The sequence below is a fragment of the Leuresthes tenuis genome, unplaced genomic scaffold (genome assembly GCF_036924035.1).
Source record: "Leuresthes tenuis unplaced genomic scaffold, fLeuTen1.0.hap1 SCAF_63, whole genome shotgun sequence".
Classification (NCBI taxonomy): Eukaryota; Metazoa; Chordata; class Actinopteri; order Atheriniformes; family Atherinopsidae; genus Leuresthes; species Leuresthes tenuis.
In genome coordinates this window covers 150,379-171,030 of record NW_027325417.1, presented here as the reverse complement: position 1 = coordinate 171,030, position 20,652 = coordinate 150,379, and the positions used below count along the sequence as shown (strand labels likewise).

The following is a 20,652-nucleotide window of genomic DNA, read 5'->3' as shown; positions in this document are numbered from 1 at the left end:
TGACTAAAGTTTATAAAAAGCGGGTAAGACAAGGTGCGAATGCCTGACAATGTATGATCAAATGAGGGAGCGGAGGTTTTCGGCTGCAAGGTCTGAATGTACAACCATAATTTGTAAAAACCGGGGAAGAAAAGGCTCGAAAGCCCGACTATACACCATCAAAAGCGGGAGCGGAGGTGTTCGGCTGCAAGTAGGTGTGAATGTTCGACCATAATTTGTAAAAAGCGGGTAAGAAAAGGTTTGAATGCTCGACTATATATTAACAAAAGCAGGAGGAGAGGTCTTCGGATAAGAGTGGGTGAGAATTTCCAACCATAATCAATAAAATGCGGTGAAAAAAAAGGTGTGAATACCCCATAGAACACTAAAAGGTGGAGCAGAAGTGTTCGGCTGCAAGAAGGTGTGACTGTTCGACTATATTTGGTGAAAAGCAGGTGAAGCAAGGTCTGAATGCCCAACCTTACATCATCAAAAGCGAGATCAGAGGTGTTTGGCTGCAAGAAGGCCATAGTTTGCCAAAAGCGGGTAAGGTGCGAATGACCGACTAAATATCAACAAAAGTGGGGGCGGAGGTCTTCGGATGCAAGTGGGTGTGAATATCCCACCATACAAGTATGGTGGAGAGGAAGCTGTGAATGGCCGACCATAGTAAAAAGCAGGTGAGAAAAGGTGCGAATGTCAAAACATACATGATCAAAACAGGGAGCGGAGGTGTTTGGCTGCGACAAGGTGTGAATGTCCACCCATAATTAATGAAAAAAGGGGCAACAAGTAGGTTCGAATGCCCAACCATACATCATCAAAAGCAAAAGTGGATGTGTTCGGCTTCAAGAAGGTATGAATGTCCATCAATAATTGCTATAAAACATGAAAGAAAATTTTCGAATATCAAACCGCACATAATCATAAGCGGGAGAGGAGGTGTTCCGCTGCAAGAAGGTGTGAATATCCACCCATAATTACTGAAAAATGGGTAAGAAAAGGTGCGAATGCCCAACCATACATCATCAAAAGCAGGAGTGGATGTGTTCGGCTACAAGAAGGTTTGAATGTCCGACCATAGTTTGTAAAAAGCGAGTAAGAACAGGTTTGTATGCCCGACTGTACACAATCAAAAGAGGGAGCGGAGTTTTTCAGCTACAAGAAGGTGTGAAAGTCCGACCATGGTTTGTAAAAAGCGGGTAAGAACAGGTTCGTATGCCCGAATATACACCATCAAATGCGGGAGCGGAGGTGTTCGGCTGTGAGTAGGTGTGAATCTCCAACCATAATTGCTGAAAAATGTGTTAGAAAAGGTAAGAATGCCGGTCCATACATCATCAAAAGCGGGAGAGGTGGTGTTCGGCTGCAAGTAGGTGTGAATGTCCAGCCATAATTACTCACAAATGGGTAAGAAAAGGTAGTATTGCCAGACCATACATGATCAAAACAGAGAGCGGAGGTGGTTAAGCTGCAAGAAGGTGTTAATGTCCGACTAAAGTTTGTAAAAAGCGGGTAAGAAAAGGTGCGAATGCCCGACAATGTATGATCAAAAGAGGGAGCGGAGGTTTTCGGCTGAAAGAAGGTCTGAATGTCCAACCATAATTTGTAAAAACCGGGGAAGAAAAGGCTCGAAAGCCCGACTATACACCATCAAAAGCTGGAGCGGAGGTGTTCAGCTGCAAGAAGGTCTGAATGTCCATCAATAATTGCTAGAAAACATGAAAGAAAATTTTTGAATATCAAACCGCACATGATAATAAGCGGGAGAGGAGGTGTTCAGCTGCAAGAAGGTGTGAATGTCCACCCATAATTACTGAAAAATGGGTAAGAAAAGGTGCGAATTCCCAACCATACATCATCAAATGCACGAGTGGATGTGTTCGGCTACAAGAAGGTTTGAATGTCCGACCATAGTTTGTAAAAAGCGGGTAAGAAAAGGTTTGAATGCCCAAACATACACCATCAAAAGAGGGAGCGGAGGTGTTCCGCTGTAAGAAGGTTTTTAATGTCCGACCATAGTTGGTAAAAAGCGGGTAAGAAAAGGTTAAAATACCCGACTGTACACAATCAATAGCGGGAGCGGAGTTGTTCGGCTACTAAAAGGTGTGAAAGTCCAACCCTGGTTTTAAAAAGCGGGTAAGAAAAGGTTCGAATGCCCGAACATACACCATCAAAAGAGGGAGCGGAGGTGTTCCGCTGTAAGACGGTGTGAATGTCCGATCATAGTTGGTAAAAAGCGGGTAAGAAAAGGTTAAAATACCCGACTGTACACAATCAAAAGAGGGAGCGGAGTTGTTCAGCTAAGAGAAGGTGTGAAAGTCCGACCATGGTTTGTAAAAAGCGGGTAAGAAAAGGTTCGTATGCCCGAATATACACTATCAAAACCGGAAGCGTAGGTGTTCGGCTGCAAGAAGGTGTGAACGTCCGACCAAAGTTTGTGAAAAAGCAGTTAAGAAAAGGTTCGAATATCTAACCAAACATAATCAAAAGCGGGAGCAGAGCTGTTCGACTGCAAGTAGGTGTGAATGTCAGAGAATAATTAGCAAAAAGCTGATGAGAAAGGGTGAGAAATCCCGACTATACACCATCAAATGCGGTAGCGGAGTTGTTCGGCTGTGAGTAGGTGTGATTCTCCAACCATAATTGCTGAAAAATGTGTTAGAAAAGGTAAGAATGCCGGTCCATACATCATCAAAAGCGGGAGAGGTGGTGTTCGGCTGCAAGTAGGTGTGAATGTCCATTAATAATTGCTTTAAAACATGAAAGAAAATTTTCGAATATCAAACCTTACATGATCATTAGCGGGAGAGGAGGTGTTCAGCTGCAAGAAGGTGTTAATATCCACCCATAATTACTGAAAAATGGGTAGGAAAAGATGCGAATGTCCAACCATAAATCATCAAAAGCAGGAGTGGAGTTGTTCAGCTACAAGAAGGTATGAAAGTCCAACCATGGTTTGTAAAAAGCGGGTAAGAGAAGGTTCGAATACCCGAATATATACCATCAAAAGCGGAAGCGGAGGTGTTCGGCTGCAAGAAGGTGTGAACGTCCGACCAAAGTTTGTAAAAAGCAGTTAAGAAAAGGTTTGAATATCCAACCGAACATAATCAAAAGCGGGAGCAGAGCTGTTCGACTGCAAGTAGGTGTGAATGTCAGATCATAATTGCTGAAAAATGTGATAGAAAAGACTAGAATGCCGGACAATACATCATCAAAAGCGGGAGAGGTGGTTTTTCGGCTGCAAGTAGGTGTGAATGGCCAGCCATAATTACTCACAAACGGGTAAGAAAAGGTAGTATTGCCAGACCATATATGATCAAAACAGGGAGCGGAGGTGGTTCAGCTGCAAGAAGGTTTGAATGTCCGACTAAAGTTTGTAAAAAGCGGGTAAGACAAGGTGTGAATGCCCGACAATGTATGATCAAAAGAGGAGCGGAGGTTTTCGGCTGCAAGGTCTGAATGTCCACCCATAATTACTGAAAAATGGGTAAGAAAAGGTGCGAAAGCCCAACCGCACATGATCATAAGTGGATGAGAAGGTGTTCGACTGCAAGTAGGTGTGAATGTAAGATCATAATTTGTAAAAAGCGGGTAAGAAAAGGTAAGAATGCCCAACCATAAATTATCAAAAGCGGCAGCAGAGTTTCGGCTGGTATTTATCAATGTCTAGATCGACTTCAACAAAGAACAACATTGTATTTTGCAGTAGAAGAAAGAGCAAAACTGAAGGATCAGGAATCCGAGAATAAGCTTCTTTTCATACGTTCTGCATGATTTGGGATTTTATGTATAAAATGAATTCCTTCACTCAAACTAAGTTAACACTGCTTTGTCCTTCATATGTACCCATTTCTACATATATTTCAAGCATAAACTTCCTCATACTACCCTGAATGAGAAAGAGCCACACTTGTGATTAAGCCATACGCCCCTTTTGAGGAGTTCTGAATGATTTGGGATTTTATCTATAAAATCAATTCCTTCACTCAAACTATGTTAAAACGGCTTTTACCTTCATATTTATCAATGTCTCGATAGATTTCAACAAAAAAACAACGTTGTACTTTGCAGTAAAAGAAAGAGCCAATCAAAAGTTTTAGGAATCCGAGAATAAGCTTATTTTCATGAGTTCTGCACGATTTCGGATTTTATGTATAAAATGAATTCCTTCACGCAAACTAAGTTAACACTGCTTTGTCCTTCATATGTACCCATTTCTACATATATTTCAAGCATAAACTTCCTCATACTACCCTGAATGAGAAAGAGCCACACTTGTGATTAAGCCATACGCCCCTTTTGAGGAGTTCTGCATGGTTTGGGATTTTATCTTTAAAATTAATTCCTTCACTTAAACTATGTTAAAACGGCTTTTACCTTCATATTTATCAATGTCTCGATAGATTTAAACAAAAAAACAACGTTGTACTTTGCAATAAAAGAAAGAGCAAATCAAAAGTTTTAGGAATCCGAGAATAAGCTTATTTTCATGAGTTCTGCACGATTTCGGATTTTATGTATAAAATGAATTCATTCACTCAAACCAAGTTAAAACTGCTTTTTCCTTCATATTTATCAATGTCTAGATCGACTTCAACAAAGAACAACATTGTATTTTGCAGTAGAAGAAAGAGCAAAACTGAAGGATCAGGAATCCGAGAATAAGCTTCTTTTCATACGTTCTGCATGATTTGGGATTTTATGTATAAAATGAATTCCTTCACTCAAACTAAGTTAACACTGCTTTGTCCTTCATAGGTACCCATTTCTACATATATTTCAAGCATAAACTTCCTCATACTACCCTGAATGAGAAAGAGCCACACTTGTGATTAAGCCATACGCCCCTTTTGAGGAGTTCTGAATGATTTGGGATTTTATCTATAAAATCAATTCCTTCACTCAAACTATGTTAAAACGGCTTTTACCTTCATATTTATCAATGTGTCAATAGATTTAAACACAAAAACAACGTTGTACTTTGCAGTAAAAGAAAGAGCCAATCAAAAGTTTTAGGAATCCGAGAATAAGCTTATTTTCATGAGTTCTGCACGATTTCGGATTTTATGTATAGAATGAATTCATTCACTCAAACCAAGTTAAAACTGCTTTTTCATTCATATTTATCAATGTCTAGATCGACTTCAACAAAGAACAACGTTGTATTTTGCAGTAGAAGAAAGAGCAAAACTGAAGGATCAGGAATCCGAGAATAAGCTTATTTTCTTATGGGCAAGTGGGAACTGCTTTGTCCTTCATATTTATCAATGTGTAGATGGATTTCAACTTCTTCTACTGCAAAGTCCAATGTTTTTCTTTGTTGAAGTCGATCTAGACATTGATGAATATGGAAGAACAAAGCAGTTTTAACTTGGTTTGAGCAAAGCAATTCATTTTATAGCAAAATCCGAAATCGTGCAGAACTCATGAAAGCAGGCTTATACTCGGATTCCTGAAACTTTAGATTTGCTCTTTCTTTTACTGCAAAGTACAACGTTGTTTTTTTGTTTAAATCTTTCTAGACATGGTAAATATGAAGGACAAATCAGTTTTAACATAGTTTGAGTGAAGTAATGCATTTTATAAGCAAAATCCCAAATCATGCTGAACTCACGAAAAGCTTTTTCTCGCTTTTCACTGCTTTTTACAAACTTTGGTCGGACGTTCACACCTTCTTGCATCCGAACAACTCCGCTTCCGTTTTTGATTATGTATATTCGGGCATTCGAACCTTTTATTACCCGCTTTTTACAAACCATTGTCGGACTTTCACACCTTCTTGCAGCCGAACACCACCTCTCCCGCTTTTGATGATGTATGGTCCAGTATTCTTACCTTTTCTAACACATTTTTCAGCAATTATGGTCGGACATTCACACCTACTCACAGCTGGACACCTCCGCTCCCGCTTTTGATCATACAATGTCGGGACATCGCTCCTTGTCTTACCAGATTTTTACAAACTTTAGTCGAACATTCACACCTTCTTGCAGCTGAACACCTCCGCTCCCGCTTTTGATGATGTATAGTCGGGCTTTCGAGCCTTTTCTTACCCGGTTTTTACAAATTATGGTTGGACATTCAGACCTTGCAGCCGAACACCTCCGTTCTCTCTTTTGATTATACATTGTCGGGCATTCGCACCTTGTCTTACCCGCTTTTTACAAACTATAGTCAGACATTCACACCTTGCAGCTGAACCTCCGCTCCCTGTTTTGATCATGTATGGTCTGGCAATACTACCTTTTCTTCCCCCGTTTGTGAGTAATTATGGCTGGACATTCACACCTACTTGCAGTCGAACAGCTCTGCTCCCGCTTTTAATTATGTTTGGTTGGATATTCGAACCTTTTCTTAACTGCTTTTTACAAACCATGGTCGGACTTTCACACCTTCTTGTAGCCGAACAACTCCGCTCCCGCTATTGATTGTGTACAGTCGGGTATTTTAACCTTTTCTTACCCGCTTTTTACCAACTATGGTTGGACATTCACACCGTCTTACAACGGAACACCTCCGCTCCCGCTTTTGATGGTGTATAGTCGGGCATTCGAACCTTTTCTTACCCGCTTTTTACAAACTATGGTGGGACATTCAAACCTTCTTGTATCCGAAAACCTCCGCTCTCTCTTTTGATCATACATTATCGGACATTCGCACCTTTTCTTACCCGCTTTTTACAAACCATGGTCGGACTTTCACATCTTCTTGTAGCCGAACACATCCGCTCCCGCTATTTATTGTGTACAGTCGGGTATTTTAACCTTTTCTTACCCGCTTTTTACCAAGTATGGTCGGACATTCACACCTTCGTACAGCGGAACACCTCCGCTCCCTCTTTTGATGGTGTATGTTCGGGCATTCAAACCTTTTCTTACCCGCTTTTTCCAAACTATGGTCCGCTATTCACAGCTTCCTCTCCACCATACTTGTATGGTGGGATATTCACACCCACTTGCATCCGAAGACCTCTGCCCCAAATTTTGTTGATATTTAGTCGGACATTCGCACCTTACCCGCTTTTGGCAAACTATGGCCTTCTTGCAGCCAAACACCTCTGATCTCGCTTTTGATGATGTAAGGTTGGGCATTCAGACCTTGCTTCACCTGCTTTTCACCAAATATAGTCGGACATTCACACCTTCTTGCAGCCGAACACTTCCGCTCCACCTTTTAGTGTTCTATCACACCTTTTTTTCACCGCATTTTATACATTATGGTCGGAAATTTTCAACCACTCTCATCCGAAGACCTCTCCTCCCGCTTTTGTTAATATATTTGAACTTTAGTCGGACATTCAAACCTTCTTGCAGCTGAACCACCTCCGCTCCCTGTTTTGATCATATATGGTCTGGCAATATTACCTTTTCTTACCCGTTTGTGAGTAATTATGGCTGGACATTCACACCTACTTGCAGCCGAACACAACCTCTCTCGCTTTTGATGATGTATGGACCGGCATTCTTACCTTTTCTAACACATTTTTCAGCAATTATGGTCGGAGATTCACACCTACTCACAGCCGAACAACTCCGCTCCCGCATTTGATGGTGTATAGTCGGGCATTCTCACCCTTTCTCATCAGCTTTTTGCAAATTATGATCTGACATTCACACCTACTTGCAGTCGAACAGCTCTGCTCCCGCGTTTGATTATGTTTGGTTGGATATTCGAACCTTTTCTTAACTTCTTTTTACATATTTTGGTTGGACGTTCACACCTTCTTGTAGCCGAACACTTCCACTCCTGCTTTTGATGATGTATGGTTGGGCATTCACACCTTTTTTTTGCCCATTTTTCAGGAATTATGGGTGGACATTCACACCTTGCAGCTGAACACCTCCTATCCCACTTATGATCATGTGCGGTTTGATTTTCGAAAAGTTTCTTTCATGTTTTCTAGCAATTATTGATGGACATGTAGACCTTCTTGCAGCTGAACACCTCCGCTCCCGCTTTTGATCATACATTGTCAGGCATTCGCACCTTGTCTTACCCACTTTTTACAAACTTTAGTCGAACAGTCACACCTTTTTGCAGCCGAACACCACCTCTCCCGCTTTTGATGATGTATGGTCCAGCATTCTTACCTTTTCTAACACATTCTTCAGCAATTATGGTCGGACATTCACACCTACTCAGAGCCGAACACCTCCGCTCCCGCATTTGATGGTGTATAGTCGGGCATTCTCACCCTTTCTCATCAGCTTTTTACAAATTATGATCTGACATTCACACCTGCTTTTGATAATGTATTGTTAGGCATTCGCACCTTTTTTTTTACCCATTTTTCATGAATTATGGGTGGACATTCACACCTTCTTGCAGCCGAACACCTCCTCTCCCGCTTATGATCATGTGCGGTTTGATATTCGAAAATTTACTTTCTTGTTTTAAAGCAATTATTGATGGACATTCAAACCTTCTTTTTGATGGTGTATAGTCGGGCTTTCGAGCCTTTTCTTCCCGGTTTTGACAAACCATGGTCGGACTTTCACACCTTCTTGTAGCCGAACAACTCCGCTCCCGCTATTGATTGTGTACAGTCGGGTATTTTAACCTTTTCTTACCCGCTTTTTACCAACTATGGTTTGACATTCACACCGTCTTACAGCAGAACACCTCTGCTCCCGCTTTTGATGGTGTATAGTCGGGCATTCGAACCTTTTCTTACCCGCTTTTTACAAACTATGGTGGGACATTCAAACCTTCTTGTATCCGAAAACCTCCGCTCTCTCTTTTGATCATACATTGTCGGACATTCGCACCTTTTCTTACCCGCTTTTTACAAACCATGGTCGGACTTTCACATCTTCTTGTAGCCGAACACATCCGCTCCCGCTATTGATTGTGTACAGTCGGGTGTTTTAACCTTTTCTTACCCGCTTTTTACCAAGTATGGTCGGACATTCACAGCTTCGTACAGCGGAACACCTCCGCTCCCTCTTTTGATGGTGTATGTTCGGGCATTCAAACCTTTTCTTACCCGCTTTTTCCAAACTATGGTCGGCTATTCACAGCTTCCTCTCCACCATACTTGTATGCTGGGATATTCACACCCACTTGCATCCGAAGACCTCCGCCCCAAATTTTGTTGATATTTAGTCGGACATTCGCACCTTACCCGCTTTTGGCAAACTATGGCCTTCTTGCAGCCAAACACCTCTGATCTCGCTTTTGATGATGTAAGGTTGGGCATTCAGACCTTGCTTCACCTGCTTTTCACCAAATATAGTCGGACATTCACACCTTCTTGCAGCCGAACACTTCCGCTCCAACTTTTAGTGTTCTATCACACCTTTTTTTCACCGCATTTTATACATTATGGTCGGAAATTTTCAACCACTCTCATCCGAAGACCTCTCCTCCCGCTTTTGTTAATATATTTGAACTTTAGTCGGACATTCAAACCTTCTTGCAGCTGAACCACCTCCGCTCCCTGTTTTGATCATATATGGTCTGGCAATACTACCTTTTCTTACCCGTTTTTGAGTAATTATGGCTGGACATTCACACCTACTTGCAGCCGAACACAACCTCTCTCGCTTTTGATGATGTATGGACCGGCATTCTTACCTTTTCTAACACATTTTTCAGCAATTATGGTCGGAGATTCACACCTACTGACAGCCGAACAACTCCGCTCCCGCATTTGATGGTGTATAGTCGGGCATTCTCACCCTTTCTCATCAGCTTTTTGCAAATTATGATCTGACATTCACACCTACTTGCAGTCGAACAGCTCTTCTCCCGCTTTTGATTATGTTTGGTTGGATATTCGAACCTTTTCTTAACTTCTTTTTACATATTTTGGTTGGACGTTCACACCTTCTTGTAGCCGAACACTTCCACTCCTGCTTTTGATGATGTATGGTTGGGCATTCACACCTTTTTTTTGCCCATTTTTCAGGAATTATGGGTGGACATTCACACCTTGCAGCTGAACACCTCCTATCCCACTTATGATCATGTGCGGTTTGATTTTCGAAAAGTTTCTTTCATGTTTTCTAGCAATTATTGATGGACATGTAGACCTTCTTGCAGCTGAACACCTCCGCTCCCGCTTTTGATCATACATTGTCAGGCATTCGCACCTTGTCTTACCCACTTTTTACAAACTTTAGTCGAACAGTCACACCTTTTTGCAGCCGAACACCACCTCTCCCGCTTTTGATGATGTATGGTCCAGCATTCTTACCTTTTCTAACACATTCTTCAGCAAACATGGTCGGACATTCACACCTACTCAGAGCCGAACAACTCCGCTCCCGCTATTGATTGTGTACAGTCGGGTATTTTAACCTTTTCTTACCGGCTTTTTACCAACTATGGTCGGACATTCACACCGTCTTACAGCGGAACACCTCTGCTCCCGCTTTTGATGGTGTATAGTCGGGCATTCGAACCTTTTCTTACGCGCTTTTTACAAACTATGGTGGGACATTCAAACCTTCTTGTATCCGAAAACCTCCGCTCTCTCTTTTGATCATACATTGTCGGACATTCGCACCTTTTCTTACCCGCTTTTTACAAACCATGGTCGGACTTTCACATCTTCTTGTAGCCGAACACATCCGCTCCCGCTATTGATTGTGTACAGTCGGGTATTTTAACCTTTTCTTACCCGCTTTTTACCAAGTATGGTTGGACATTCACACCTTCGTACAGCGGAACACCTCCGCTCCCTCTTTTGATGGTGCATGTTCGGGCATTCAAACCTTTTCTTACCCGCTTTTTCCAAACTATGGTCGGCTATTCATAGCTTCCTCTCCACCATACTTGTATGGTGGGATATTCACACCCACTTGCATCCGAAGCCCTCTGCCCCAAATTTTGTTGATATTCAGTCGGATATTCGCACCTTACCCGCTTTTGGCAAACTATGGCCTTCTTGCAGCCAAACATCTCTGATCTCGCTTTTGATGATGTAAGGTTGGGCATTCAGACCTTGGTTCACCTGCTTTTCACCAAATATAGTCGGACATTCACACCTTCTTGCAGCCGAACACTTCCGCTCCACCTTTTAGTGTTCTATCACACCTTTTTTTCACCGCATTTTATACATTATGGTCGGAAATTTTCAACCACTCTCATCCGAAGACCTCTCCTCCCGCTTTTGTTAATATATTTGAACTTTAGTCGGACATTCAAACCTTCTTGCAGCTGAACCACCTCCGCTCCCTGTTTTGATCATATATGGTCTGGCAATACTACCTTTTCTTACCCGTTTGTGAGTAATTATGGCTGGACATTCACACCTACTTGCAGCCGAACACAACCTCTCTCGCTTTTGATGATGTATGGACCGGCATTCTTACCTTTTCTAACACATTTTTCAGCAATTATGGTCGGAGATTCACACCTACTCACAGCCGAACAACTCCGTTCCCGCATTTGATGGTGTATAGTCGGGCATTCTCACCCTTTCTCATCAGCTTTTTGCAAATTATGATCTGACATTCACACCTACTTGCAGTCGAACAGCTCTGCTCCCGCTTTTGATTATGTTTGGTTGGATATTCGAACCTTTTCTTAACTTCTTTTTACATATTTTGGTTGGACGTTCACACCTTCTTGTAGCCGAACACTTCCACTCCTGCTTTTGATGATGTACGGTTGGGCATTCACACCTTTTTTTTGCCCATTTTTCAGGAATTATGGGTGGACATTCACACCTTGCAGCTGAACACCTCCTATCCCACTTATGATCATGTGCGGTTTGATTTTCGAAAAGTTTCTTTCATGTTTTCTAGCAATTATTGATGGACATGTAGACCTTCTTGCAGCTGAACACCTCCGCTCCCGCTTTTGATCATACACTGTCAGGCATTCGCACCTTGTCTTACCCTCTTTTTACAAACTTTAGTCGAACAGTCACACCTTTTTGCAGCCGAACACCACCTCTCCCGCTTTTGATGATGTATGGTCCAGCATTCTTACCTTTTCTAACACATTCTTCAGCAATTATGGTCGGACATTCACACCTACTCAGAGCCGAACACCTCCGCTCCCGCATTTGATGGTGTATAGTCGGGCATTCTCACCCTTTCTCATCAGCTTTTTACAAATTATGATCTGACATTCACACATGCTTTTGATAATGTATTGTTAGGCATTCGCACCTTTTTTTTTACCCATTTTTCATGAATTATGGGTGGACATTCACACCTTCTTGCAGCCGAACACCTCCTCTCCCGCTTATGATCATGTGCGGTTTGATATTCGAAAATTTACTTTCTTGTTTTAAAGCAATTATTGATGGACATTCAAACCTTCTTTTTGATGGTGTATAGTCGGGCTTTCGAGCCTTTTCTTCCCGGTTTTTACAAACCATGGTCGGACTTTCACAACTTCTTGTAGCCGAACAACTCCGCTCCCGCTATTGATTGTGTAAAGTCGGGTATTTTAACCTTTTCTTACCCGCTTTTTACCAACTATGGTCGGACATTCACACCGTCTTACAGCGGAACACCTCTGCTCCCGCTTTTGATGGTGTATAGTCGGGCATTCGAACCTTTTCTTACCCGCTTTTTACAAACTATGGTGGGACATTCAAACCTTCTTGTATCCGAAAACCTCCGCTCTCTCTTTTGATCATACATTGTCGGACATTCGCACCTTTTCTTACCCGCTTTTTACAAACCATGGTCGGACTTTCACATCTTCTTGTAGCCGAACACATCCGCTCCCGCTATTGATTGTGTACAGTCGGGTATTTTAACCTTTTCTTACCCGCTTTTTACCAAGTATGGTCGGACATTCACACCTTCGTACAGCGGAACACCTCCGCTCCCTCTTTTGATGGTGTATAGTCGGGCATTCTCACCCTTTCTCATCAGCTTTTTACAAATTATGATCTGACATTCACACCTGCTTTTGATAATGTATTGTTAGGCATTCGCACATTTTTTTTACCCATTTTTCATGAATTATGGGTGGACATTCACACCTTCTTGCAGCCGAACACCTCCTCTCCCGCTTATGATCATGTGCGGTTTGATATTCGAAAATTTACTTTCTTGTTTTAAAGCAATTATTGATGGACATTCAAACCTTCTTTTTGATGGTGTATAGTCAGGCTTTCGAGCCTTTTCTTCCCGGTTTTTACAAACCATGGTCGGACTTTCACACCTTCTTGTAGCCGAACAACTCCGCTCCCGCTATTGATTGTGTACAGTCGGGTATTTTAACCTTTTCTTACCCGCTTTTTACCAACTATGGTCGGACATTCACACCTTCGTACAGCGGAACACCTCCGCTCCCTCTTTTGATGGTGTATGTTCGGGCATTCAAACCTTTTCTTACCCGCTTTTTCCAAACTATGGTCGGCTATTCACAGCTTCCTCTCCACCATACTTGTATGCTGGGATATTCACACCCACTTGCATCCGAAGACCTCCGCCCCAAATTTTGTTGATATTTAGTCGGACATTCGCACCTTACCCGCTTTTGGCAAACTATGGCCTTCTTGCAGCCAAACACCTCTGATCTCGCTTTTGATGATGTAAGGTTGGGCATTCAGACCTTGCTTCACCTGCTTTTCACCAAATATAGTCGGACATTCACACCTTCTTGCAGCCGAACACTTCCGCTCCACCTTTTAGTGTTCTATCACACCTTTTTTTCACCGCATTTTATACATTATGGTCGGAAATTTTCAACCACTCTCATCCGAAGACCTCTCCTCCCGCTTTTGTTAATATATTTGAACTTTAGTCGGACATTCAAACCTTCTTGCAGCTGAACCACCTCCGCTCCCTGTTTTGATCATATATGGTCTGGCAATACTACCTTTTCTTACCCGTTTGTGAGTAATTATGGCTGGACATTCACACCTACTTGCAGCCGAACACAACCTCTCTCGCTTTTGATGATGTACGGACCGGCATTCTTACCTTTTCTAACACATTTTTCAGCAATTATGGTCGGAGATTCACACCTACTCACAGCCGAACAACTCCGCTCCCGCATTTGATGGTGTATAGTCGGGCATTCTCACCCTTTCTCATCAGCTTTTTGCAAATTATGATCTGACATTCACACCTACTTGCAGTTGAACAGCTCTGCTCCCGCTTTTGATTATGTTTGGTTGGATATTCGAACCTTTTCTTAACTTCTTTTTACATATTTTGGTTGGACGTTCACACCTTCTTGTAGCCGAACACTTCCACTCCTGCTTTTGATGATGTATGGTTGGGCATTCACACCTTTTTTTTGCCCATTTTTCAGGAATTATGGGTGGACATTCACACCTTGCAGCTGAACACCTCCTATCCCACTTATGATCATGTGCGGTTTGATTTTCGAAAAGTTTCTTTCATGTTTTCTAGCAATTATTGATGGACATGTAGACCTTCTTGCAGCTGAACACCTCCGCTCCCGCTTTTGATCATACATTGTCAGGCATTCGCACCTTGTCTTACCCACTTTTTACAAACTTTAGTCGAACAGTCACACCTTTTTGCAGCCGAACACCACCTCTCCCGCTTTTGATGATGTATGGTCCAGCATTCTTACCTTTTCTAACACATTCTTCAGCAATTATGGTCGGACATTCACACCTACTCAGAGCCGAACACCTCCGCTCCCGCATTTGATGGTGTATAGTCGGGCATTCTCACCCTTTCTCATCAGCTTTTTACAAATTATGATCTGACATTCACACCTGCTTTTGATAATGTATTGTTAGGCATTCGCAAATTTTTTTTACCCATTTTTCATGAATTATGGGTGGACATTCACACCTTCTTGCAGCCGAACACCTCCTCTCCCGCTTATGATCATGTGCGGTTTGATATTCGAAAATTTACTTTCTTGTTTTAAAGCAATTATTGATGGACATTCAAACCTTCTTTTTGATGGTGTATAGTCAGGCTTTCGAGCCTTTTCTTCCCGGTTTTTACAAACCATGGTCGGACTTTCACACCTTCTTGTAGCCGAACAACTCCGCTCCCGCTATTGATTGTGTACAGTCGGGTATTTTAACCTTTTCTTACCCGCTTTTTACCAACTATGGTCGGACATTCACACCTTCGTACAGCGGAACACCTCCGCTCCCTCTTTTGATGGTGTATGTTCGGGCATTCAAACCTTTTCTTACCCGCTTTTTCCAAACTATGGTCGGCTATTCACAGCTTCCTCTCCACCATACTTGTATGGTGGAATATTCACACCCACTTGCATCCGAAGACCTCCGCCCTAAATTTTGTTGATATTTAGTCGGACATTCGCACCTTACCCGCTTTTGGAAAACTATGGCCTTCTTGCAGCCAAACACCTCTGATCTCGCTTTTGATGATGTAAGGTTGGGCATTCAGACCTTGCTTCACCTGCTTTTCACCAAATATAGTCGGACATTCACACCTTCTTGCAGCCGAACACTTCCGCTTTTAGTGTTCTATGAGGCATTCACATATTTTTTTTCACCGTATTTTATAGATTATGGTTGGAAATTCTCACCCACTCTCATCCGAAGACCTCTCCTCCCGCTTTTGTTAATATTCGAACCTTTTTTTACCCGCTTTTTACAAATTATAGTCGAACATTCACACCTACTTGCAGCTGAATACTTCCGCTCCACCTTTTAGGTATGTATGGTTGGCATTTGCACCTCTTTTTATACTGATTGCTGAAGATTAAGTTGTACTTTCTCAAACTACAACATTTTTTTATTTGTTGAAACTTGATTTGAAGTGGATAAATAAGGAGGACAAACAGTTTTAAGTCAGGCTGATAGAAGGAATTAATTTTATAGCAAAATCTGTACTTCGTCATATGTCGAGAGATGCTTATTGCTGAAGAAGTTCTTTCTCATTCTACAAAGTACAACGTTGTTTATCGTTGAAACTTGATTAGACATGAATAAATATGAAGGACAAAGCAGTCTTAACTTGGTTTGAGTTAAGGAATTCGTTTTATAGGAGAATCCGAATTCGTGCATAACTCATAAAATAGAGCTTATTCTCGGATTCCTGAAGAATGATTCTGGTTCTTTCTCATAATACAAAGTTTGTTGTTTATTGTTGAAACTTCATCAGACGTGAAGAAATAAATGAATGCCTATCAACAAATGTGGGATCTAAACTCTAGTGCTTCCTCTAAAATAATTTCCTTTCTCAATTTAGAAATGTGTGTGTGTAAGTCACAACACCTGTGACACCAAAACGGCTTTCTTTTCTCTACACTCTGCACTATGAGCACACACACCAAATCAGAAAGGCTTTTTTCTCTCTTTTCTACATTATGGACTGTGGGGACACAAAACCGCTCTCTCTCTTTTTTTTTTTTATCGTGTGCCAGGGCGTTGTCTCATGTATTAGATTATGCTTAAGATACGAATGGGTTTATCAGTCACATCAGAATCCATACATACTGATCCTCCCGTAATAAAATGGTCGGATCTTATCAAACACACTTTGTTTCTTGTGACAATCAAGTCAGCGAAACAGCGTATACACGTCAAGACACTGAATCAAGTTTGCCACAAGAACTTTGGCAGTTTGGCAGTATTGCTCTGCCATCAGCAACGATACACCCATTTTATTTTCGTGAGACATGTGCAAGCACCTGTTCATCTACTGTTCTATCACTATGAATTAGTGATCTATTATCAATAAGGATACTTCTACAACTACTATCAAAGTATGTCCGGACTTCTTATGTTGTCAGTTGCTATATATGAATAAGTGGGTAGCTACTGACAAGCATTAAGCATGTCACACAGCCCAAACATATAACATTTCAGGACACACCACACAGTTAACAACCACAGTGAAGCGTGTCAAAGCCCAAACATGTAACATTCAACAGGACACTTACACAACACATTCAAATCAAACAGTCAGACAACATACAAGAACATATACCCCAGCCGGCATTGCTCCCTGCCTATTTTCGTACAGCACACTATGTGTGCGCACACCTTTATTCACAAACTCTTCAACTTATACTCTTTTACCGAAGCTGCTACAGCTCGATTGGCCAAATACCCTTAGATCCTATTTCGGTGAATTTGACATCTGCCTTGTATGTAACAGATTAGCGGTTTAGCAGTTTTAATTTAGTTTGAGTGAAGGAATTCATTTTATAGCAAAATCCGAAATCGTGAAGAACTAAGCTTATTCTCGGATTCCTGAATCTTTAGATTTGCTCTTTCTTTTACTGCAAAGTACAATGTTGAGCAGCACTAATGAGTTGTTTCTATTTTTGGCAGGCTTTACCTTTGCGGGTGAAGCCCTTTCTGTCTGTGCAAAAGAAATCTTCTTACTGTGCAGAGTGACTTCTCTGAGTAGAGTCGCCTTACTTGTTGCGACTGTGCCGATGTTCGAAGCTGGAGTGCAAAGTTGTTGCTTGAATGGTGCTTGCTGGAGCGTGCGGGAGTGCAAAGTTATACCATTTAAAAGGGCTGAAGAGTGCTCAGTGCAGCGGGTGGGCGACACTCTGGCCACCTTGAAAACCGAGGTTACATCCACTACCAGGGGCAGCCCAAGTTCTGCCGCAAGTGTGGTGAGCATGGGCACCTGGTTGAGGCTTGTACCAATGTGGGAAGAGCAGAGAAATTGGGCAAACTTTTGGAGAGTGTCCAAATGGCAGGAAATGTAATCTCTGTGGAGAATTAAATCACCTCTTCAGAGATTGCCCTAAATCTTTTGCCAACAAATTAAAGACGGTAAAGCCACAGTCAAGCCAACAAAGAGAAGGACCAAAGGTGGCAGTTGGTGAACAAAGTGAAGAGGTTGACCCAATAAATTCAAACTTCCCGCCAAAAGCTTGGATTGGAAGTGAGGAGCAAAAAGGGGAGGGGCCTGTAGAGGCCTCACCACTCAGTGTTGAAGTCTGTGAGAATTCACAGGCAGAGGGTGGAGCTACGCTAAATGAGGAGGAAGAGCAGACAGGTGAGTCTACTGAAGATACTCACCTCCCCGAAGGTCAACAGCCGAAGAGGACGGCATCTGAGCCTCTGATTCCCCAGTGGTATCAGAGAAGAGGGGAAGGGTTAGGTCCCTTTCAGACAGTTCTTCAGTGGAAGAACCTAGAGTCTTCCCCTCCGACTCACCAAATGAGGTCTCCTTTTTAACTTCAGCTCTGCACTCGACCCCCAGGGACTCAAAGTTAAATGCAACATTGCGTCAGAGGCCAACACCAAGAGTCCGAAAAGGAAATATAGATCACCCTACTCACTTTTCACCTAAAGAAATGAAGGAAGAGCTAGTTTCCCAAGAAATAACCTGTGTGTAATTTGTTTTGATAACTTAGAAAAACGAAAATGACATACCTACTTTCCTTTATGCTTTTAATGGTTCTCACCTTCTCAACACTAAATGTGAGAAGTGTGAAATCAAAGACAAGAGCCCAGAGTATTTTATCCTTCTTAGACTCCATAAAATCAGATGTGTTTTTAATACAAGAATGTGGACTACGTTTTTTAAAAAACCATAGACAATGGGAGGAAATGTGGCCCCATTTATCGATATGGAGTGGCTCAAATCAAAATAAAAATGATGGTGTGGCCATTCTAATTAAAAATCCGCATGTTCTGGTGAAAGGTAGCACAGTGGTGAGAGACGGACGGGCACTTTTAGCACACTTGAATTTTATGGGGCAAGACTTTAACCTCTTAAATATTTATGGTTTCAATGGAAAAAATGAAAGGTATGACCTTTTAGAAGATATACAGCTTTACATGCTAGGGCAAGTACCTTTAGTTGTAGGAGGGGATTTTAACTGTATCTTGAGCAGGAAAGATAGAAAAAGAGCAGGGGTAGATTTTAAAGTGGATAAGACTTCGATTTTACTTCAGGGCATATGCAGGGATTTTAAGCTTACTGACTGTTTTAAAACCATGCATCCCAGAGAGGAGGGCTTCACCTGGTTTAGTCATGATGGCACCAGAACCTCTCGCATTGATTATTTCTTTACTAGAGATTGCCCACCCACTGATGTTAGATTAACCCCTGTTTTCTTTTCAGACCACCTTATGCTCTCCTGCACCCTTTCACCCCCTTCTGGTGTGACGGTAGGAAGTGGTCTGTGGAAACTCAACTGTTCCCTGTTGGAGGATGAAATCATAGTCAGTCAGTACAGGGAATGTTATAAAGAGTGGCAGACCCTTCAAGACCTCTACGAAACACATGCACAATGGTGGGAAATGGTGAAGGAAACGACCCAGACTTTTTTTAAACAGCAAGGTAAACGTAAAAAAAGGAAAGAGAATAGATGTATGATGGGACTACATAAACGCTTACAGCGCTACTTTAAACTAAATCAGTGTGGCATAGACTTTAAAGAAGAAATCAAAGATGTCAAAAAGGAAATGTCAGTTTTAGCAGAAATAAAGAGTAAAGGAATTTTTGTAAGAAGCAGGGAGCAGGAAATTGAGGAAGGTGAAAAAGAAAGAAAGTTATAAATAAAAAGGAGTGTATTCAAAATCTAAAAAGAGAAGATGGGTTTTTAACAAAATCCACACAAGAGATGATTGAAACTGTACATACCTTTTATAGTAACATGTACAAAGAGAAACCAGTGCACTTGGAAACATCGGCAGAAATCTTAAAATTCGTTGACAAAACCGTAAAAGAGAATGCACACTTGACACAGAATTTTACTGCTTTAGAGTTAAAAAAAATGCCTAACAGGTTTTAAGAGAAGTCGAGCTCCGGGTTTAGACGGGCTTCCTGCAGAATTCTATCTGACCTATTGGGACCTTTTATCATCAGACATTTTAGATGTTTTTAAAGATTTTGAAAAACTCGACCGACTGCCTGACAGTTTTAGAGTGGGAATAGTGACTCTACTTTATAAAAAAAATGATAAGACTGACCTAAAGAATTGGAGGCCCATCACACTTTTAAACTTTGACTGTAAACTTTTTAGCAAGGTTTTAGCGACACGGATGTCCTCTGTTTTAGAGGAGGTAATTCACCCAGACCAAGCTTGTGCCATCTCAGGGAGACAACTCACCGACAGCCTCGTACTGATTCGAGACATCATTGATTACGCTAGAGACAGAAACACCCGGCTTGTCATCTTAAATTTAGACTTTGAAAAAGCATTTGATCGGGTCTCGCATCAATATCTCTTTCAGGTGTTGCAGCCATCGAAAAGGGCCCGATTGTTCCTACTTGGTGAGCTTTGCTTGGTTGAGACGCTTGCCCCCCCCCCCTGCTCCTCGGCTGACCAAGTAGAAACAATCTATTCGATGGCTGCCTTGTCTTGTAAGGCGACTCTACTCAGAGAAGTCACTCTGCAAAGTAGCAAGATTTCTTTTGCACAGACAGAAAGGGCTTCACCCGCAAAGGTAAAGCCTGCCAATAATAGAAACAACTCATTAGTGCTGCTCTCCACGGAAGTCTTTAGTAAAAGGCGAAAGACTTGTATGTTATGAAGAGAAACCAGAGTACGATTATCCGTCACTGCGGGAGCAGGGCATCAGGCTAGTTGGTATAGCCACCTTCCCCATGGTGAGCTTTGCTTGGTTGAGACGCTTGCCCCCCCCCCCCTTGCTCCTCGGCTGACCAAGTAGGAACAATCGGGCCCTATTCGATGGCTGCCTTGTCTTTTACTCTATGCAAAAGACAAGGCAGCAACAAAAACACCACGAGAATCCCGTATTGAGGCTTTGTTCTGACCGCTCATTCGGTGTCGCGTTTCTTTCAAGCAATTCTCCCGGTT

General features: G+C 42.0%; 1 non-coding gene across 1 annotated transcript; it reads right to left on the bottom strand.

Moving 5' to 3' along the window:
- Positions 1–20,267: 20,267 nt before the first annotated feature.
- Positions 20,268–20,381, bottom strand: LOC140285892 (U5 spliceosomal RNA). The gene has a single exon (XR_011910832.1). It is a non-coding gene; the product is annotated as a U5 spliceosomal RNA (small nuclear RNA).
- Positions 20,382–20,652: the final 271 nt, after the last annotated feature.